This window comes from Dermacentor albipictus, chromosome 4, assembly GCF_038994185.2.
Source record: "Dermacentor albipictus isolate Rhodes 1998 colony chromosome 4, USDA_Dalb.pri_finalv2, whole genome shotgun sequence".
Taxonomy (NCBI): domain Eukaryota; kingdom Metazoa; phylum Arthropoda; class Arachnida; order Ixodida; family Ixodidae; genus Dermacentor; species Dermacentor albipictus.
Window position 1 is genome coordinate 96,386,156 of NC_091824.1, and position 23,452 is coordinate 96,409,607.

At 45.9% G+C, this 23,452-nt stretch overlaps 1 long non-coding RNA gene across 1 annotated transcript in view; it reads right to left on the reverse strand.

The window, feature by feature from the left end:
* Window positions 1-355: 355 nt before the first annotated feature.
* Window positions 356-23,452, reverse strand: part of LOC135911407 (uncharacterized) — a 157,113-nt gene continuing 134,016 nt past the window's right edge. Inside the window, exon 3 of the long non-coding RNA XR_010567327.1 lies at window positions 356-473. This is a non-coding gene — a long non-coding RNA (uncharacterized lncRNA). The remainder of the gene's footprint in view (window positions 474-23,452) is intronic.

A 23,452-nucleotide genomic window follows, 5' to 3' on the forward strand; every position in this document is an offset into this window, starting at 1 on the left:
GGCATTTTGAGCATATTCAATTGATTCGAACCTCCACAGTTCGGAAATATATGCATTTTCTTAGGCTCAGAAGTAAAATAACTTGGTCATATAGTTCGCTGCTATCAAGTTGGAAGCAATGACGCCAAGATTTCACGAAAGGAAAGAAAATGAAAAAAAATAGGTCATGGCATATTAACAGCGCAAAGCATCCTTAGGGGTATCACATTCCCCACAAATGATCTAGACAAGCAATTGCGTAGAAACACAAAGGCTACAAACTTATTAAACAATCAGAATTATCGAGATATGTACCTTAAAATGTAGCAGAATCGACATAAGTGTCCTTTATTTTCACACTGTGGGCGCTGCCCCTAGAAGAAAAGGTCCCCGAGCATGCATGATAAGCTTGCTGCACAAGGACTCACTTTTTTCCCGTCCCGTTGCGTGTATCACGCTTGAAGTATTGCTACAACTGTACAGCTTGAAAACAGCTGAAAGAAGACGAAGCAAGAAGATAACTTGAACTAGCTAACAAGGTGTGAACTTGAGCGAGTAACTAAATCATATTAAGCATGTAAGTTTGTGCTACTGACTAGATGCTAGCAAAGAAACAAGTAGAAAGAAAGTTCTTCTTCATTTCCTTTTGTCTCATTTATATAAGAAACTTACTAATTACGCTGGCGAATTTTCTGCTTGCCGTGGCTTCAAAGGGCTACACTGGCGCAAAGAATGCTCGGTGAGATGCGCATGCATAAAGTTCTTTTGTGTTCCGCAGTTTTAGTAGCGTAATTTTTTTTACTTTTCCTTCTTTTATTTGCCGTGCACTGAGGCGTCTCGAAGAACGTCGTGTGGTCTTCTTCGCGAACAGCTGAGTTAGGCAGGGAGACTGCGAGGAAGAGGAAGATAGAGGAGTGTGTCTCTGACATTCTACTACCCACGGGAGTAAAGGGGAAGCGGAAGACATCGAGATATAGACAGAGATTTTCGAACGTATTCATGGTTAGGTACATTTGCTACATCACCGACACTTTAAAGCCGACAAATAGAAACATCTCAACCGCTATCTGTGCCTATCAGACAAAAACAGCTTTATTTTAGGCCTACCAACCTTTCTAATGAAGGTGAATTGAAAAAAAAAGAACTTTTGCAACCCTTTACTGTTCGCGCTGCGCGAGCACATGGGAGTTCCCTTCTAAAGTCTGATTCCTCAATCTGCATAAATGAGCACTGAAGTCCGTTATAGCTATGAAAGTACTCTCGCAAAACTTGTCTCTGTAAAATAAATGTCAACGTTCCTTCATAGCTTCTTGAGAACTCGAAGGGAAACAAACAGGCTAAATGTTGCATACTTTGAAAATGTAACCCCATCAAACAATAATATACGTTTACAACTAACACGGCGTACTTCAATTGCGAGAAACCACAGGTACGCCACCTGCGAAATGAAATTCCGCAACTGACATTGCGAATTTTCCCTTCAAGCTTTAAACTATCTCGTAAATTATTTCTCGGCCGCGGTGGTGGTTAATCATCAATACATGTGGAAATGCAATTCAAAATCATCAGATTGCACCTTAACGCCGTGTGTGTGTGTGCGTGTGTGTGTGCGTGTGTGTGCGCGTGTTTGTGTGTGTGTGTGTGTGTGTGCGTGTGCGTGTGCGTGTGTGTGTGTGTGTGTGTGTGTATGTGTGTGTGTGTGTGTGTGTGTGTGTGTGTGTGTGTGTGCGTGCGTGTGCGTGCGTGCGTGTGTTTCCATAAGGAGGCCTATTTACACCGCATAGCAAAGAAACGAAATTAAGTGGGCCTTTGTCAACAGCGGCTGCCCCGAGTATTCTATTTTTGTGTTGAAATCTAGGCAGCATGTGTTTTCTTGCTGGCAAGACGTCAGTCTGCTGAAGTACTCAGCGCTATAAAGCTTTGTTTTGGAAACGTAATTTGCAATTGCAGTGATATTTGTGATCGTCTGGCCACTTCAAAATCATTTTGCATAACTCTATACTTCAATTAATTTTTTTGTGTGGGTTTAAAAGCTTTCCTCCAGACCAATTTCGAGCCACTTGTGATTGGGCTCATTTGTCCAAATGTTACACTAATCTAGCATCTTCTTTAGTCCTTGTCTTGTATGAAATAGATATGAGAGTAAAGTGCAAAGAAAAAGGTGAGGAACGAAGGCTCTACAGTAGCTTGCACTCAGGCTTAAATTAAATGTCGGCTCCTAAAAGCCGACCCACTCTGGCGCATGAAGCGCCAGAGATCGGGTAAGGAGGATTCAATTTCCGGTTGGCGTACGCATATTGCAGGTGCTTCCTATCGCAAATTCGTACCGTCGTGGAAGCAACACGTGCTCTGCCATAGACGACGCATGCCATTTTAATACACCGAGCACGTGAAATACTCATGCATCAGCGCTCATAAATCTGCGCCGCAGCAGTATTGGCATCTTACGCGTGCCATCCCCTTATGCGGAGAGAGCAGGCATCATATTTCTTACTCCCGTCATCCGGCACAATTTTCATTTCCAACGTGAAACAGAAAACAGCGTCGGGAGGCAACTTCAGACTGGAAAGCGTTTGCCTCTCTCAGACTAGGGCTACGCTAGGGGTGCATAGACATATGCACGTAAGAAAAATCGTCGCTAAGGAGTATATATGCTCCCTATTTGACAGCAGCTTCGTGCGGTACATTCCATCGAGCAAAGTAGCACGTTTTTTTTAATATTCTTTTTCTACACAAATTACTAGAGGGAAAAGCGGTGGTAGCATCTACGGCAACTGTAAATATAGTGGCTCAGGGAATGGGAAAATGGTATCTAGTGCATTTATTTTCCTAAACTTTGTTCCTCTGGCTCCAAACAGCTTTGCGTCCAGTTAACAAGCATGCTCCTTATGTTCTTCTTGGCTTTTTCGCAACGACCTAAAGATAAAGCAAGCGTGACAATGGATTAGCAATGCAATTCATAAGGTTCTTGAACATCAAGATGCACAAATTGGGTAAACTTCTTTTGAACCAATCTGTTATACCTTGCTATGTTCAAGGTGAAAAATGCCGGAAGTTGTGACACCTATAAGTAAGGCAACGCTAGCATTTCAGAGGAATCTCTACTTGGAATAGCGGACAGTGGTAATTGCAAGAGATGTGACCCATACACAAAAACGCAAAAGAACTCATCTGTGACTGCTCTCCACGTATACGAAGATGGAAGGCTTCCCCTTCAGATAGCTTTGGGGCAAGTTGTTGACAGTACTTTTACAAAAGAGAAGATGCTAGGACCTCGGCCTCGTGCGTTAGTAATTTGCGAGGTTGTAAAACCGTTGCTGAGTTTATGGAAATGTACAAGCGTGTATGGTCGCTTGCGATGAACTGAACGATAACTTGTTCATGGCGTGTGTCAGTGTTTACTGCGAAGTTTTCTTTGCTTACTCTAACCTTCAGGGTCCCCTTCTCACCCTTTCCCAGTGCTAGGTAAGCATCCGGGATGAGCACGGTTAATCTCCCTGCCTTTTCCTTATAACCGTCTCGCTCTCTGTGTCACTTATTGTTGACTCATCCTTTATAACGCTCGACGATTACTCCATCACACAACCTGAACGTGTGCTCGGAGACATGGAAAGATATAACGTCTACGTTTGCGGAGGGCACGAAACGCAGAAACCGATGAGGACATCCAAGCGCCATTAAAGATATAGAAAAAAAAGAAAGAAAGAAAAAAAGAAAGAAAAACGACGGATGCTGCAGCGCACTATGCTCCTGCGAACATGGCGGCTTGGTATTTTCTGCACAATCCAAGACGGGCAATTTCGCCTATGACGCGTCAACTCGGCGCCAACGCTTGATTGGAGGTTTTAGAATTTCCTCGGGCGTTCTTGCAAACCATTCGTGCGTCCGAACGTCTTGGTAAACCCATGATACGCTCCCTTATTTATTCGCAAGAGATCCACGAAGCGCTCGCAGATCGGCAAAGCTTGCGAAAGCGGCGAGAACTGCGCCCAGAACGACGAACATTTCCACGTGACACGATGTACACCCACTCTTGTGATCGCGTTGCCCCTTTGTCGGTGCGCAGGCTGGTACACGCGTCGGCGCTTTTCTTGCGGGGCTGTTCTTTTCTCGTAGCGAATGCGACTTCGCCGTGGGAGCACTGATGCGGCAACGCTCATGTATTATATTTATGGAGGAAGAATGTAACATGGGGATGAAAATAGGAGCACAGTTGGAGAGATAAATATCTGAACACGAAACAAAGAAAGCAAATAGAACAAGCCACTGACTCAATGGCAGTGATTAGAATGGCTTCGAAAGGGAAAGAAATGCGTCGAAGCTATTAAGAGGCAACCAGCTGTAGCTTTGCGTGGGCTCTGTTGCAGCCGACGCTCCGGTATTCTCCAACGGCAAGGTGGTGCCGAATTGGGTTGCTCCGTATCCGATCAATATGACATCAATGGCGCTTCCGGTAGTTCATGTGTATAATTGTGCATTGTTTTGCGAACGGGAGGAAATATACGAGTCCCTTGAAATTCAGCCATGCAAGTGCTAACCTCGAGATGGCGAATCCGTATCGGATTTGCTGAAACAAAGCGAAGATAAATCGAAGAAACCACAAGCGCATGAGAGTGTCAGACAAACACGACTGTCATTCGGAATTCACCTTTTACGAAAGCGCTTTCTCGGAATGCATATATCTTGAGGGAAAGGTCTTGCAGTTCAACGTTTCTACCTTTGCTCCGCTTTTATCAGTCTTTCGCTCATTTCCATATAGTAGGGAATTTATCTAATCGTGCACGACTTTTATTTCATGGCTTGAGCCGTGACATAGCTTAAATTTCCTAAAGTGCGTACTCATTTGTGTGCAGGAGGCGAAAATTCCCGCGGTCGTCCAGGACTTCCGCGCGTGGGCACATTGTTTCAAACATTAAATGCGCCACTTTGAGTGTACTTCCTTCCGAATAAAGTTCCATAAGCTCCTAAAGCAAGAAGGTGACGAACGTTCGCTTCGGTCAGTCAAGCATGCCGTTGTTTATCTGAAGCTGCCTCCTGCGATAATGAATTCGGAAATCTCAATAGAGCTCGTGTAGGCTCACCTGAATTCCGTAAACCTTGTTCCTTACGGTGAGCCCTAATTTCTATGCAAATATATTCACTTGTGCATTCGTGATGTTGACACAGGGTAACTGTCGTCCCCAAGGACACTTATGCATATGTAACGCGTTGCCTAGTGTGCCTGGAAGACACTTAATTATTCGTGTGTATACCCATTTGTGCTGTATATCGTCCAGTTGTTGGGAATGTTAAAGTACAAAACGGCCCAGCACTGTGAGTTACGTAAAGTAGCTCTTTAATGGACGAACTTGTGCCTAGAAAGGCAAGTAAAACTCGGGCACAATGAAAGTGATGATCAAAGTCGTCGAATTTGATCTGTGGTTTAGGCGGGTCAGCTATTTACGCAGGACTCATAGTATATTCAAGCGTAATCGATGGCGCTCCCGTACGCTCTATAATATGCACTACTGTTCGCTTCAAGCATGCAGTTTGATTGCAGAAAATATTGTTTTGCTGTAGAATCGGCGACAACATTCCGGAATGGTCCAACACATGAAAGCACACCTTGTGCCGAGCGCTTACACTGTAACAGTGGTTAGCCCGTGGAAAATGGTTACCGGATGAATAGAAACAAGGTACGGGTGTCAATATAATTTCACGCAGCAGCGAACACTAGCGCTTTGTTTGCATCGCAACATGCAAATTTATCTGCACCTTTGAAAGTCTAAATATTTGTGTACTAAATAAGAAGCCTATTTGTTCACATGCAATTCTAAGTGTTGGCTTGATTATAGCTTATATAGACACGTCACCTTTTCGCTGTAACTTGTGGGCACAATCTTTTTGCCTGGCCGTCGGGTTCCTTCTGCGATTTGCGTTGTCGTTAAAGTTGAGCAACTGCTTGTTAGTCCTGACTTTCAAGCGAACTTTCTCGTTTCTTGGTAAACCGCTGTGCATGCAGAGAGTAGGTACGTTTCTTTTTGCAGGACGATTCCTCGTACCCTGTTTGAAAGCCTTCGTGAGGTCATGATCGTCATTCATTCTATTTAATTTTTATCACTTCTGTATTGCCTCTCATTATGCTACCTTCCCATGCAGAATTTGCAAAATGTTTTTACTCAAGGACATGAGTTATCGCTTATATTTCTGGAATTCTCCTTGAGACATTTCCTCCTATTCCATCTTCCCACTGCTTCCTGAAACGAAGCGACTTCGCTTTTTGTCGTCACTGACATATAGCATTCTCTCATCTCTAAATGAAAAGAAGGAAGACGGCAGCCGTGAAAGAAGTCTACACGTTAAATACGCAAAGAGAGACCAAGTGACTCAGGCATAAAAAGAGTTAGAAAGACGACGCACACCTATGTTAGCCAACCTAGAAATAATTTCCTATGACGACAGAGTTCTCGAATTCTCATGACATTTCAAGCATTCGTGCAGAAAATTACGCCTGCTGTTCTGCTCGCCCGCCTATCAACGTCCTTGTTTTGACCGCTCTGAGCATGCACAGGGCTATTGTCTGAAGTCACATTCACGCTTGACGCATTATGCATGAATTTCGCGCACTCAAAGAGGTGCAGGGTAAGTGAGTGCGACGACAAGGCCTGCTCTTTCCAAGTCGGTGCTTGGCCGAGGAGTTCCATTTGCTTCCTGAATGCGACTCGTGAAGCGGCACACTTTGGAGCTTTGTCTCCTATGCTATCTTGGGCGCTTACGCACCCTTCTTGAAAACAAAGGAGTAAGCCTCAAGCTCGCGTTCTTTTGCCTTTCTATGAACCCCACCGAATTTCTTGCTAGATTCTTAAGTGCTCACTTCTATACTAGAGGAACGGAAAATTTTCTTACCGGCGCCGACAACCGGCGCGTGCATGATGGCATAGACCCCTTCATTCAGCGAGGCTAAACATATGTCTAAGACTACGCAACCTCCTTCTGTATACACAATTTTTTGTAATTCATCTAATGTCTAAGTAAAACCACTTCTGACCCTGACAGGGATAGTGCCATCCATGGCTAAACTAGGAACACCTGTCATGGAAACTCTAAAGGGGTGGCAGTGGAACTGCTGCACGCTTCATGGAAAACATGCTAACTTAATACAATATGTACAGTCGGTGCCAATTCTTGCTGACATCGTTTGTTTCCAGGAAATGGGAAAGCACAAGAGAAATTGTAAAGGGTGCGCCTTGAACACCCATCCCGATTATCGACAGATCACCACTTCCGCCAAAAAGTGTGTTGCGCTAAGTGTATAATACATCTATAGAGATTATGCAACATAAAATAATCACGATATGGCCACATAAGCGCGGCAAGTCGAAAACAGTGATTGCGAACACGTACAGGCCTCCGAGAGACACACTGGCAAACATCGAGGGTGTGGTTTCCATAGCGATGTGTTTAGCGTCTAGGCTGGGCAGAGTCCTTATTTTAGGGTACTTCAATGCGCAGCGCTCCGAATGGGGATACATGGCAGACTCTCCGAAAGGAAAACTTTTGCTCGATTTGATGGAGAGATATGACTTAACCCTGTCAACTTGTCTTCACGAACCCACCGGAGTCGCCTCGAAAGATAGCTCCCCGGGATCAACCTTCATGAACCAAGAGGATGAGTTAATGTGGGCGAAACTAGGGGACTACCTTGGAAGTGACCACTACATACTCATCCTTTCGGTAGATTCGTCGATTGACAGATTGACAGATTGGATAAAATGTAGCGATCACCTGCGCACCACAAGTCCGATAACGAACGCTGGCAAATAGGCTAAGCAACTTCGCAACACGCTGGGGGGGCGAGGGGGGGGAGGTGACCAAGGTTGCGTCTACGTCGGACATGCATAGCCCACTTCGAGAAGCGCCACTATTATCGATAGGGTTAAGCGCCAGTGTGTAAAATTAATAATGGAAACTGAGCAAATCCTTTTGGCCGCTGACGTATGCATTAGCAAACCGTCACTATCATTGTCCGCGAGAGAGTTAGATTATTTGCATACGCCATGAAAGCTTACCGCATTTGCAATACGTCATTTGTGTTTTCTTGCATTTCGTTGACGAACCGGTTTTTGATCATTTTCCTGCGTCATGTACATGTATCTTCATGGTTCGTATCGCTGCGCACGCGGTTGTTTGGGTGTATAGGTGCGACCGAATCCGGAAATATATTTTACTTGTGGATTGGTTTCTTTAGTTCGTCTTGGTTTCTTTCTGTGTCCTTGTTTTGCTGCGCTATGCAGATACCATTCCGTACTAACCAAACTCGGTTTTGCATTCCAACCCTAGTTCAGTGCATAAAAGACCGTGCAGATGGCCCGGGAAGTCAGGCAGCACATAGGAGTATCTCCAGTTCCGAAAAATATTTGTCTGAGACATCATGTGGGGCACCGAAAGGCCCGAGTGAGAGCCATGCACCGGATATTCAGAAGTGAACCAGACGTGTACTACACGGGCACGAGTCATTCGGGCAGGAACAAGTATACGGTGGTAGCCGCGAGCCAAAGTCGCATTACAGCGGCATTGGTCAGGACAAAATCTGTCAGCACGGTAGAAGCCACAGTGATTGCACTTGAAATTAGGTGCGCAGAGAACAGCAATATATCTGCTGACATACTCACGAACTCACAAACCGCCTGTCACCTGGACTTCTCTGGGTTGGCTCCGCGCTTAGTACTCTAAATTCTGTAGAATCAAATTACTGTATTGCACAACTTGGTGCCCCGCACACGAGGGCAATGACAGTAACACAAGGGCGGACCGGCTAGCTTGTATACTAAGCAGCCGAGCTGCAGACCAACCGAGCGACGAGCCCCCTTTTACACCACGCGACATCCTCGAAACATCAAATAGAGGGGCGGATGCAATATGGACACCCGCTCCTAAAGTAAAACATTCAACAGGCAAGGAATTGGCACCGACTTCAAACAATCACGTACATAAACCTACATACACTTATATCCGTATTTACCACGCACGATACACTGACTGGTGCCCATAGCGCGGTGATACCCTAACGTTACCGCATACCACGTGAATGTTTCCAAAAAGACCGACACATATAAATTCCACACAACTAACGATAAGATTTTAAGAGGCAGTGGGAGGGGTGGTTTGCGGACGAGGATCAGGATAGCCAACTGGCTCTCCTAGACCAAGACCAGCGAGCCGCTCGTGCCAGTGGAGGCCAAGACTAGGGGCCCCCACCAAGGGGTCTCAAATGGTATTTTATTCTATAAAGTTTGTCTCTGTCTCAATTCAAGCCCACCGCCTAATGGACAGCCTACTCGCAATTTATTTATTTTAAGCATGAAGTGTTTTCAGCTCCGGTTGTCGGCGACCTTCAAGTGACCTTGAGACAAAAGCTAGAGCAGTCATCCGGGCACTCAAACGAGAACATCCGGGAAAATTGCGACAAGACGAGATCCCCCGCCCATTGTACATGACTGCATTCCATACGCTAACTACTCCCTAAGAAGTAGCAAAAATATTGTTTCAGTGTTCTTCCTAACGTTTTTCACAAAATATCGCTCAAGCTGCAACTTCTAGTACACTGAATATTTATTTGTCATTTGCAGTAGCAGCGTTCAAAAAGCAGATACAGCGCACAATGCACTTGAATTCTGGGAAATGGAATTTGCTGCAGATCTACTGTGCTCGCCGAGCTGCGGTGTCGCATTCGTGCCGGAAGCATCTGATGCGCTGCTTTGCCTTCAAGGAGGAAAGGAAAAGTTAGCAGAGACTATTACGTTATGCAGCCAGCCTTGACAAGCGAACGCTCCTTTGCTCAATGGCGGCACAACACGTGACTTGTTCCGTCGAGATCACGGAGCAAGAATTGAGATTTGCTAAAACAGCGCTTGCATGTAGGCTCCCTATGCTGAGACGTTCGGTCGCGCCTCCTTCAGGCGCTTTTATTCTTCTATACTTGCAAACAACTTCGTGTGGTATTGAAATTAAAGCTACGGAGGCAAAGCGCGCACAAGTGACAGCGCTTCTGAAAAGAGTCCCGCGCTTTAATCCACGTTCGTTTAGGCTGCGAAAGACAAAACATAAACACCTTACTAGCAGCAGTTAAATAAGACAGAACACACCACTGTGTGCAAAGGTTTTCTTATTTCGGGGTTTTTCCCTTTCGCGTCTAGGGAAAGGCGAAACCGCCACACGTGGAAGCAGCATCAATAAAGCGTCTCTTCCGAGCAACGAAAACCATTGTCAAACGCTGCCGGACTGCTTGTAGCGGCAACGCGTGTGCATCCGGCACGCGCCTGTAGGTTGCCTTCATTGCCACAGACAGTTGTCCGCGAGTTTAGCTGGGTAGTGCGCTCGGTCTCCAACAAGGGGGACGGGAAGGATAGAAAAGGGCGACGCGGCGTGCTCAGAATGCACCTGCGCAATTTCGGTGAATGACAGCGCTGGCCGAACACGCAAAAATTAGTAAAGCTGAGGCACGATGGCAAATACCATATGTCACGTGAAGCTTAGACGTGTAAGTACAAAGGATTATCGGTAGCGGGAGCGTGAGATTATCCCACATTATTAAACGGCCACGATGATGTCCACACAACATGTGATTCAGAGTTTCAATATATTCTAATCGACATGGCTATAAAACAAAGCGGTGTCGCCCGTGCCTACTTTCGCAGATAATGCCACTGAATCTTTTTTTAATTAAAAGCGGCTATTTGTGGCTAGGACTCGCGCGAACATAGTGTAAAAACTTTGCGATCTATTATGCCATCCCAATTTCACATGATCTACTGCAAAAAAGCTTGAAACAATCCTGACTGCATAGGGATGTATGCTAGAAATGCACTGTCTTAACCTTTAGGTCAGACGTTGCGACAGGACGGAGGTGTTTCTAGCGGCATATTCGCTTTAGGGTGGTTGCTCAAGTGCACCCCAATAATACCTTCTTCCACAAAGATCTGGCACACACGAGCACAGGTCTGGTGGAATAGTATGTATGAATCATTATTGCAGTTTTAAAAGCACCTTCGTCCTCTCTGTACACCCCTCCTCCCTCCACTCGACAAAAATAAGCGCAAAAAAAACGCTAAACTGAGAAGCAATTCTAAATACGTTCGTTGTTCAGTTTTCTACAGTGCACTGCCAAATTTGGATTCTAAACATATAGTTATAGAGACAGAGAGTTGTGCAGTTTTGAGAGTTCACCTCGTTATGCACCATGTTACTCTCCATGTTCTCCTAAGGTGCACCAGGTGCTATGTCAAACCTATGATGATTGCCACTGACTTCAACGTTGACGGTACGAAACTGCAGAAGAAGCACAAGAAAATATAGTTTACAACGCGTCAACGCGTGCTGAAGAAAATCCGTCACCGTCCCGTGTCAGGCGTCCAGCATCGCACGTCGCTTCGGCAAGAATAATTGCGAACAACTCATACCCGACCCGGCAGCCCCTCCATGTGGCGCAAGAAAATTACTGAACTGAATTCCTCAAGGCAAATACGTTGAAAAGTGGTAAGGTACGACTTACGCACAACATGCAGACATGAAAACAGTGGATTTTAACTTGAAATATACGAGAAAACACAATTCAGTTACGCGCAAATTCAAACACAAACCACTTTTAACGCGATAGCTTTTTCAAGCTGCCTCCGACTCTATCCGTTCAAATATTAATCGTAAAGATGTTTTACTCTCTCTCACCAGCTGCCGTTTGAGGTCTGTGTTAGTAGGAGGAGCTATGCCCCCTTTGTTCCTTGCACACCATCAAATTAAGAACCCCAAAGCTCGCTTTCGTGCATACCGTTCGCCGCTGAGGTTACAGTGCACCCGACACGTCTTTGCAACGGGAAGACGTAATATATCTCCGCAGCATTCAGGCATAGATCTAGTCAAACTTATTAGGATTAAGCAAAATTTTCCCAACAATCAATGGGCGCGTCTGTCCGTGGTGTAGCAACTCGCCACCATCTTTGCACCACACGTCATGGGATGCCAAAATAAATCACCAATTTTAAATGCCTTCTTTGCTAGGTATAACCTAAATCACTGGAGCAATGGGAGGCACAACTCGCCAGCTCAGATCCGAAGGTGCAGAAGGTTCTTCTGGGTGACGTTCGGCTGGTGGCAGAAGCCAGTGGAGCCCTGGACTTGGGGCGCTATCCATCAAGCACTTAATCCCCTATATCCCCTTTCCCCATTCAATAAAGTTATTTTCTCTCTCTCTCTCTCTGCTGCTGAACATTACGGTTAAATAGGCTTCAGTTGCCGGGAAGCGTGAGAAGCGCTCAGGGATCTTTGGATGCTCTCGCGTTCCACTCCTAAAGGCCAAGCTTATGCGCATCCAAATTTTTGTTGTGGTTGTGGTTATTGTATAGATCCCGTCGAATGTTCATTACAACAATCAATAAGCATCTACCACTTCATGGCACTACAGCAGTGATGGAGGCGAATTAGCCCCGTGTCGGTCTGCGTGCCTTGGCGCATGCTTCGTCAAGGCTTCATGAGTACGCAGAACTCATGGCCCTGTGGTTGACTGTTTCAGGCCAGCATGGCGCATGCGAGTTCCTTGCGGCCGGCCGATGGTAAGGTTAACTGTCCGGTACCCCAAGGAGAATTCTCGTTTTTGCCAAGTTTGTTTGAAATGCTTTCGAGGAGTTAATGTCTAAAGTCGAGAAGTTAGTGTTGTCGTAAGAGTTGAAGTAAAAAAAAACAATATTCACTTTTTTTCCTCGAACGGCTCCTGCTGGTGCCAAGTCTTGATGAGAATTACTCGCGAGCGCAACCAAGAAGCCAAGTGAAGCCAAGTTGCTTCAAGATGTACTTGACGACGACCCGCCGTTTGGCGATAAATGCGTCTGTTCTGCGTGCAACGAAAGCTGCGCCGACTGAAATAACTCCATTTGGGCGGGATTACCTTAGCAAATGTGCGCAAAGAATGAAGGAGGAAAGAACTCGTGGTGATAAGCAATAAAGCACCTTCAAGTTACTGCGCATCAGATAATGTATACTGTTTTTCATGTTTCGAAATTCAATAGAGAACCCCCCCCCCCTTCAAAAAAAAGCAAAAGTGTTTTGGCACAGGCATACACATTACAATTAATGAAGCAGACCCAGCTATATAAATCTCCACACTAATCCGGAACCGTCCGGCCAGAATAATTCACAGTCTCTCAAAAAAAGTGTGTCCGCCACCCTTCTTCGGCATGAGGCAGAGGCAGTCACCGACGACCGACCGAATCTCTCGTCATATAGTACATTTTGTGGCCTCTGCGGTTCAGGCTGTCTGAGGGAAGAGCCTTCCCTGCTGCGGTGCTCCAGCTCCCTTGGCCAACGTCATCGCTGGCGTCCATTGAAGCCAAATGGCGCGGCCGCTTTCGTGCGCACTGCTCTCCACAGCGAGGCACTGCACCGACTCCCAGCGCGCGAATCAGTCGCGACTTCACACTGTGAGCGTCCCAAGCCGTGTGTTGTCGCCCGTTCGTCGAGTGCTGCTGTCGCCGCCATCCGGAAGACGACAGAGAGCGCCAGCGTTTCCTATGAGAAGCATTTTCGCACGTGAACAGAAATCATTATTCGTAGCAGCCGGCCTTTTCAGCTTCTGCTTCTTCTGACCTGAATTATCACAGTGCGTTTCCAGGTAGGTCTTTCGCAGCTCGTAGCCGGTGGAATGTGAGAAGACCGTTGATCCCGAATCGCTCAGGATCATTGGCAATATACCATCCGTATATCTAATTGAAGATAGGCAGTCGTGGACATTTTCACAACATATACACAAAGGTATTTCTATAAGGAAAAATTACTTGTTTATGCTTCGGAAAGCATAAGCCTTATTGAACGGGAGCGGTTTACGTAATGAAACAAACATTTGAATGCTTATTTTAAGGAGCATTTCACTGTGGGGGCATTTTGATTTCTAACAGCACAACCTCCTCTGCAAAACGCACTTCCGAGATATGTTATACACTATTCCTCAGTCAAAAAGAAGTACAGCCTTCTTGTATAACTATCAGGCGGTGGAACTAAAGAGCACGTCAGGAGTTATGTGTGTCGAATAGTTAATGTTTCTGGCCTAATTGTGCACTTCAGAAATATTCATTCAGTACTATTCACTGAATCGGCAATGGCCGTATTGAGGCATGGCCATTCTTCGAAGCACACCATTTGCCATCTTTCTCTCTCTCCCTTATTTCTATTCCTCGTTTCTCTTCCCCCTGTGTAGGATAGCCAAATAGAAACTTTTCTGGTTACCATTACTCCCTTCTCTCTCTTTATTCTCTCTCTCTCTCGCTTCACTGGACTCTAATTTTCTCTTCATTTTCCTACGTTATACGAAGTGCATAGGAGGATTGCCCACTGTCGTCAAGGAACTGGGAGTGACACCAACGTTATAGTTGGTTGCGTTATAGAATAGTAGGCACGTTACGGGTGATTATAGCGAAAGTTTATTTTGTACAAGGAGTTCAATTGTGATGCTACACAGTGGTTATGCGCATGTTTTTAAAGCGCAGATCTTAAGCGCCTGTTCCTGCGGCGAGCGTCAGCGTCGTACCTCGCGAGAAATCGAACAAGCACAGCGAAGGATGAAAGTGAACGCGGAACGTAGTGCGAAAAGAAAGCTGGCGATCGCGAAGAGAGAGCGTGGAGGAAAGCGGTGGAGGAGGGCGTGGCGAGAGCGTGAGAATAAAAGCGTTGTGCCGCGCAAAACAGGCTGTGCGGCGACGATGGTTACGAGATGGCGTCAGAGTAGCGCGCGTCGTCTGCATGGAAGCGAAGCGCTGAATGAGAGGAGGTCCGTCGGCGATGCCTGCTGTGAATCGCACCCACGTTTCACCCACGCGCTGCCTCTCTTGATATGCCGATTAGTGAGGCAATCGCGTCACACTTCGCTCCGTTTGCAGCTTGCCGCGCGAGCCAGATTGTCCGCGCCAGCCAATATATAGTGAAATGAAAATACGTATAGAGCTCCACTCAAATTTCGAATTATGGAGTCTCGTATTCATCGTGAATTTTCTTCCGACGTCATAAAAGAACCAAATGTTTCACTGAGATCATCATTCCACAAAATGGGGGTCATATGTCGTGAGTCATATACAGGCAACGTTATAAATTGTGTAGCTGATTTACAAATAATGGAAATTTTTAATCCAACTACTGGAAATTAACACTTTCGCTCGAAAACGGGCCGTAGTTCTTTAAAGTCGCACAGGCATGCTGTGTCACTTTGAGGGAGGTCAATGGGCCTCTACAATTTCTAGCACCTTTCCTTCTCGCACCCGCATCCCCTTGCACAATATGTGGACGAGTACACTGGTAAGACATTATTTTTCTCGTAGCGCTGTACATTTTCCGTATTATTTTTCGGTCTAAATAATTTGCTGTCGGGTACATTGTGGGAGATATCACGCGTCAAGTCCACTTCTTTCGCCCTCTCATGTCATCAGATGTTCGTGACTAGCTGAAGAAACATCCTTTTCGATCTTAAGATGAGTCCAAAAAAAAAAAGAAAGCCGAACAATAAGGTACATACGACTAGAGGAGTTAGGTGCAGTACGATCGGAAACTGCGAAGCATGGGCCAGAACAAACAAACGTATTCTTTCCTTTCCAACCAACGTTCTTTGCCGTCTCCAGAGAAAATATTAGCTTGCCGTCCACCCACAGCCTGCAAGGCGGCGGCTCCGGCGTCAGCACCTTTCTTGTAAACACAGGAAACACCCTGCGGGAACGCCGAATCAGCGGCCGCTCAATGGCATGGTCTGAGACATCACCCACTCTTGTGCAGCGCATGAAACCGTCGTCCGATGAAAAACGACTAGCACGGGATGAAGATAACAGCCACCATCGATCTGCCTCGTTTTGGGGCATGACGCCTCGGCTTGCTTTCGTCCCATCGCGCGAGTGCTAGCACATTCATTAGTCGCCGCATCCGCAAGTAATGCGTCTTCCCTTGAGCACTAGCGAGGGACTCATGATAGGGGATGGCGTAGTTTGTCAGCCTGCTGCCCGCTGTTCTTACGGTGGCGAAACAACGGCAGAGAGGTCGATTAGCGCGTTTCTTTGGCCGCATTACGGTGCCTTACCCGTCGAGATTAAAATGCTTCAGGGCTTGAGATGGAGGCCAACTTGAGAATCCTTGGTTCTAGCTTGTTTTCTCGGGACTTCTTAACTGGCCCCATGGTTGTGGGAGTGACATCCCTGATGGCCACATCGACGTATTGCAAGACGAAATATTATTAAAATGAATAAATTGTAGCGAGATTTCAGTGCGAAACATTCTTTGGCTTTTTCCAGGCACTTTGTGGCATGCACCTCAGGGTAGAGAATTTCCTGTCTGCCTCCGTTTAATAAAAAAGCACATTCATGCGTCCGATGGTGGAATTCAACTTCTGACGCTAAGCACAGCAGCCCGATGCTCTAGCCGGCAGGCCATGATCTTTGTTTCTATTTATTTTTTGCATGGGTACATGTCTAAATAAGAGTCTGTGATCACATACCGCACTCATTTATGTGTGATACCGCAACCAACATTGACATCACATCATCGCAGTAAATCGGCTTATGCACATCACGTACTTTCACAGCCATTTTCGCAAAGTATACGCGCACATATTGGCGTTGAACACCACGCTGTCTGTATAGCAACATGCCGGGCATGTCTGCTTGTAGCCCGACTAAAAAAAATATAATAATGTTGTTCATTTAAAAATTGCGTTCAGGCGGCAAAAAACGTATGTCACATGGATTGAGGGGAAGGTCTACTAGTAATGTAATCTGCTTTATCTCAAAAGAAAATGTCATTATTACAATAAATGAAAGCATGCTCAATAGCTTTAGCTTTGTTTCACAGGAAGCACTTGTTCTCCCAAACACATAAACCCCTCTTTTCATAGCACTATTTTAACAGGCGAGGTTCCGATGTCGAGCCCGAAGAAAAACGTCTTCACATTCACCCTTATCCACCCGTTCTTAACGCTTTTGACCATGCCCTTCTTGAATAATCAACCGATACAATGATACAAGGTAAAACACTTTGAATAAGATCATCCATAAGGCGCTTTCATTTACATTGGATAGCGTCTCAAGTGAAAATGCTGCCCTCGAGAACCGATAGGATAGTACGGCTGCACACAAGAACCATGACATTATGTAACGTGCGTCATTACCCAGAGACACACACAAAAAGATATCATGGCCTGTCATCTGTTAACATGATTTAGTTCTGTATCGAATCTTTGTGTATGTGTGTGTGTTTCTTTGTTTTTTCTCTCTCTCACCTATGGCATCCCTTTGCCCCTTCCCCAGTAAACGGTATCCAACTGGAGATAATCTCTGGTTAATCTCTCTGTATTTCCTTTGCCGTTATCTTTTTCTCTCTACTGAAAAACAAACAGAAACCCATAAATGGTTCTATGTCGTCTCTGATCAATATGAGCTGTGATACAACTTGCTGAAGAAATAGGTTTTGCTTGCTGAAACGCTAACTAGTTGTTTGAGATCATTGGCACGTATGTCGCGCCACATAACGCAACCTATAGCGCTTATTGCGCGTGCTAACTTTTATTCGGCCGCAGACTTACCACCATTTCTCTTGTTTCACGAGCGAGAGGATCAGTTTCTTTCATTCTTTTCTCGCAGCAGCTAAAGACACTGCACTAGACGGCACCGTCTTCTGGATATGTCCAAATCTTAACTAAGCAGGCTGTAATCTTTCTTTCTGGAGTAAAAAAAAAATGTACTGCCCTTCCACATTGTGAAGAACGATGACCAGTGAAGCTGTGAATCTGGACCCCTTTATGGCGAACTGCACCTCCGCCGTGGGTCGGTATGGCGCACGTATGGGCAGTGATTGAAGCCTGCCTCACCTCCGCCGCGGGTCAGCCCAGTATTGCACTATCTTCTGGATTGGTGCACGTATGGGGAGTGCTTAACGCCTGCTTCACGTCCACCGCGAGTCGGCCCGGCATTGCACTATCTTCGGGGACGGCCCACGTATAGGTAGTTTTGTTTTTACATACGGACGCGATCATGGGGGTACTAGCCCTTAACAGCTTCGGTGCAATTCGCTGTAAAATTGGTTACGTCTTTGTCTGTCTTAATTAATTCATAACGACGATGAACGCGAGAGCTGTGGCACGGGTGCATTCACGCGGTAGCGCTGAGGGGTGCCATAGAGCAAGCTCTGAAAAAAAAAAAGAACGACGACGCTGGAGCCAATCATGAGGATGATAGTTTTGCGTCTACACACGAACACGATCCTGGGGGAACTGGCCCCTAACCGTTTCGCTGTAGAATGCTAGCGCTCCCGTAATTGAGTGTAGATGTAAGAATGAAATGGCTACCGGCAAATCGGATTGTTTGGAGATGATGCTAGTCACAATCTTAAAATGGTTGTAGTGCATGTTCGCAACGGCACACTACACCAGGCCGCACCATCCCCTACTGTTCAGTGGTCCATATGGACGCAATTGTTTCCTGTCACAGACAGAACATCGTTGCAATTCTCGTCTCGGTCACACAGCCATCCGTGGTGCGCCGGACGCGCCGTGGACCTCACGGACCGCAAGAGCACAGGCAACTCAGTCGCAGCTCCAAAAGGTGACAATCTAGTGTACAGTGCCCTGTATCTGCCTGCTGAACGTCGACATTGGAAATGACAAAGGAAGCTTCAGCGTAATGCAAGTTGCAGCTTGAGTGATATTGTGAATATTTAGAAGGACTCGGAAGCAATATTTTTTGTTACTTGCTTGAAGTAACAAGCGCGTGTAACGTGGTCTTGATTGGTTGCCCGGATGATCTCGTTCTGTTTCGACAACTTGCCCGGGTCTTGCCGTTTGAGTGCTCGCATAACGGCTCCGGCTTTTGGCTCAAGGTCACTCGAAGGTAGCCGACAACGGGAGTTAAAATCATTTCATGTTTAAAAACAAACACTGTCATAAAGCCGTGGCCGTCATTCTGTCATCGTCTTGCTTTTGTCGTCAGACAGAGGCTTGTAATAAACACTGCTGCTTGATGTACACAAAGATGCTGATTCATCGAACAATACTTCTTAGAATGTCTCCGGAGAGCTATGGATAGTTAGCTGCCTGCCAAATGCTTCACACAACATCAATTAAATACAGTGCGTGGGATCTGCGTAATTTTTTGTAAGTGTTAAGCATTTTTTTTGCCTAGTCAGAATCAAGGTCAAACGCGAGGCCATCCAACGTCCCAGTTTGTCGCCGATGCGCACGTACCCCTACGCACCCGCTCGCTGGCGGCTATTGGCTCAGTCCCTCCTTGCTCTCTGCGCGCACGCACGTGCTGCCCCACACCCCGCCACACGTCGCTACTGGCATGGCTCTTACTTGCGCCACTGCCGGTACTGGTGTGTGCGTCGCAAATAGACGTAGCTCGGTTGCGTTAGCTGCGCTATGTAGCGCGTAGGTCTCTAATCGCAGAGACAGCAGTGGGCCCTCGAATATATGAAGCGGAAAGAGAGCGCAAACGCTCCGCAGAGACTGCAGAAGTATGCAAAGCGTACCGAAGCAGCCACGTAGGAGGCGATGCGACGGAACGAGGAGACACGCACTGCCGATGAACAGCGGCATGCCAGGCGACCAGCCGCTGAACAGACCGCCGAGGCCAAGCGGCACCGATCGGAAGACCACCACTTGCGGGACGCAGACGCGCACTTTCAAAAACACTTTGCCGAAGGTGAATTGGATGCGGCGTGCAGAGGCTGTGACCGCCTCTGGTTCCGATCATACGCCGTCAAGGGGTTGCAGCCAGCGCATGTGGCGGCGCTAGAGTGAGCATTTCCCCTGGAGGGCGTGAGTTTGTTCGGGTTTGCGCCACGCGCAAGGAAAAAATGCTTTGCATCGATTTGGACGATAATCGATGATGCATGATTTATGCATCATCGATTTATGCCTGAATTTGTTTTTCTTTAGTCTGATGGGTGCGACATAGCTAATGCATTACCAAAAACGCTATGCTAAAAGATTACCAAATAAGTCTCCTTTGCAAAAAATTGTGTCGCTATACGTTGGAAACACTTGGGGCTGCCACGCCACAGGCCACTCATATGATAGTACGCTATGTTAGCAATGAGTAAGAATACGCATGATTAACATCGTGAGCGCTTTGCCACATAGCTAAAAAACTGTGCGAAATCATGGTGATAATCCTCTCGGAGTCTGAGATGCCCAGTATTGTGTATAGACATCGGTCAGCATGGTATTAGTGAGTGGTTTATTCATGGTTTATTCGTTTATGTATTGACTGTATTAATTGATTACAGGATCATCAATCAGCTTATATAGCAGGTTTATTTCTCTTGTAAAGTTATTGCTTCAATAATAATCATGTGATTACTGACTTGTTCAATCCATAGATTGATGAATAATTTGCTGATTGATCGATAGATTTAGTTCACGCTTGTGATTCGTACAAAATCCACTACCTAGTGGTACACGATACAAAACAGTCGTATATTTCGGCTTTGACAGATAGCGAGGTTAGGTGCCGTAGCCGGAGGCGCCTACTTTCTTCATTGAAAGCCCGTGCACTTGTTTCTTGACGTAACACTTCACGATGTAGCACGGTGAGACACACTTTCGAACAAGCATAGGATATACAAGCAACGCACGCCAATATAGATAAAGTGGCAAAGACCTGCAGTACTCTGGCCATAGGAAAAATAATTTATACCTGTGCAAACCTATGTGAAGAAAGTACTTATATTCGTAAAGCACGCCAACGGATACCATGCGAGTCCTGAACAAATACGTTAATGAAGGCAAGCTGGAGGCACCCACGACATATATTCCTGCTAGAAAACTTCGGATTATTTTTTTAGGAAAATTATATTCTCTTACAGGGAAATTGCAGAAACAGATCACTGTGTTAGAAAAAGGGAAGCCTCAGCCATGTTTTGACACTAAAGAAGACAAGGTAGACGTACCTGGTTGCTCAACTGGCGCCATTTCACTAAGGAACCAGGCAAATGCATTATTCACTGAATTCGCATCCTAACGTATATTATTTCACATGCAGTTTCGATGATGCCCATCGATGTACTTTACATTGATAAATTATTCAGGCTAGCAAGAAGGGCATCCAGATAAATGCTAAGGCACTTGAAACGGCTTCCAGGAGGCGTAATTTTCTCTTTTTGTGTGATTTACGACTTTGTTATCACATGTGGAAGTCCTTATTCAGTTTTCACAGGTGAAAGTCGGTTAAAACTTCACCCTGTCTTCAAGCCTCCATATCTCTACAGCGTTTTTTACTGCATAACAGAAGACGCAAGACATCATTAGGATAGGCTAAGATAGAGTACAGTTGCATGGTATATTTTCAAGAGTCTGATGTTCGAGATTACTCACTAGAATTTTTGTCTGCGTCTTCAACGCTTTTCTTGTTTTCTATTTTTACTAACGTTACCGAATGCTGATTAGGAATGCAGAGCTCTGATTCAGGCTCACATGTCTGCTATTGAATCACCACGAATGTCTCAGCTTTGCTATGTAAAGTGGATTCCCATTGTAAGCGAAAACTTCAAACATTAATTTTGAATCGCCGGCACCAGTATTGGCATAGCCTGTTTGGTGCTTCAGCGAAGGCTTTGCCTAGATTACCTAACAGCACGAAATCGTTGCTTATCACGTTGTTCCTATATAGCCATACAAGCATATGCAAGCTTTCCCGCTGCCCGTGTTCGAAAATGGAATTGTTCCTGGCTAGCACAGCAACAACATCAGTCACGCAGACATTCTCGTAACTCCTTTTATGGCCTCTCAAGCTCTGCTTAATGGCGCATAAACATTTGTCCTTCCACGCCGTCCTTCTAGTAAGACACTGTCGGCGCGCAAGCTAAAGAAGATAACTGGTCGTTTCATTTACGCGCCATAAAGCTAGTGCAGCTGTCGCATTAGGATTTCATGTTTATTTGCTGTTGTTGACGTCGTCTTCTATTAAAACTCACCTACGCTTTGCCGTGTCTCTCCACCGTCAATCTATTCCTCCATGTCTGCACCGATTGTTCCCAAAGAATCTGCTGGTGCAAGGAAACTTAAGTAGCCGGTTTAAAATGGAAAAAGGTTGTTGACTCCGTAGTATTTGCACCTCAGTAATAGTGCTGAATTTTTTATCTAATTACGGGCTCTAGTATTTTGCCACTTTGAATTTCAGCTGCAAGTGTTGTAGGAAATTTCTAAGGGCGGCATAGGGGGAAGCATACGGGTTGGTGTTAACACCTGTTTTTATCATTATTGCGTGGTCTCAACGGGGGGAAAACGAAGACAGAGGAACAGCTGTCCCATCTCCGGAATCATAGATTTACGGAGTGGGACGGAGCTACCCTATATTGAAAGCGATCGGCGATGACGAACGAGAGCGCCGACTGCTGACAGCCAGATGTGCTCTTTGTTCTCGCCGCTGAGTTCGCGTTGAAAAGAGAGTCGCGGTCTTCAATCCTGACCGGTATCTGCGACGAGGGCTCAGTGCGGTGAGTGCTGACAGCTTCGTGTGCTCTGTGCGCTCGCCGCGTAGCTCGCATTGAAAAGAGACACAGCACGAAGGTGAAATGGCCCGCTGCTGCCGGCGCTATCTTAAGAGCGATTGTCTTGCGAGACGGACGGACAGTTTTCTCGTTGAATAAGCGCAGAGATACTTACGCAATATAAGAATATATTGTAAAAGACGCCCGCCGCGGTGGCTCAGTGGCAATAGCATTCTTCTACGGCTGGTTTCCTTCCCAGCCGCAGCACCCATATTTTAGTGGAGACAAAAATGAGAAAACGCAGATCTATTCAGATTTAGGTGTACGTTATGGAACCCCACGTCGTCGAACGATTAGTGCAGAACACTATATTACGGCGCTTCTACTTGCGCCAGTGTTTCTTTAGGAGTTTAAATATCAGGAATCAATCAATTGAAAATTGATCTATATAAACTTTTTTCTGCGTATTTTTCTAATTAAAATTCATTCCGGTCATAAGCTGGTACGCTAGTCAATGCTCCAAGGCTCTGTCTTTTTTTTATTTAGTAACCATTTCTATGCTTACTCGCCTCAAGAGCGAAGAGGCTCGCCAACGGAATCTCTTTTACTGGTTAGATTCTTTGTAAGAGAGGGTGTCCAGTACAGCGGAATTATTTTCACGCTAGCACATCTGCCATTGAGCGCGTGGCGGGCAGATAGTGATAGTTGCTCAAACGCAACAGTGACATCTCCCACTCTAGGTGAGCTCCTCGAACTCCTAGTCGCAATAAACTTCTTCAGGGGCACTCAGCTACAAATACCTGAATGGCCCTTAGTAGATATGTTGCTGGACCGACCTAATGTGGCCGCCACAAACGCAGAGGTAGTGCTTTAATGTCTATAGACACTTCGCTCTCTTATCAAAATTATGTAACCCTCTACAACCTTCCCGTTCTCGGATATCTCCCACCGACTGCGGGCGACGTCTTACTTTATAATTTAGTAGGCACGT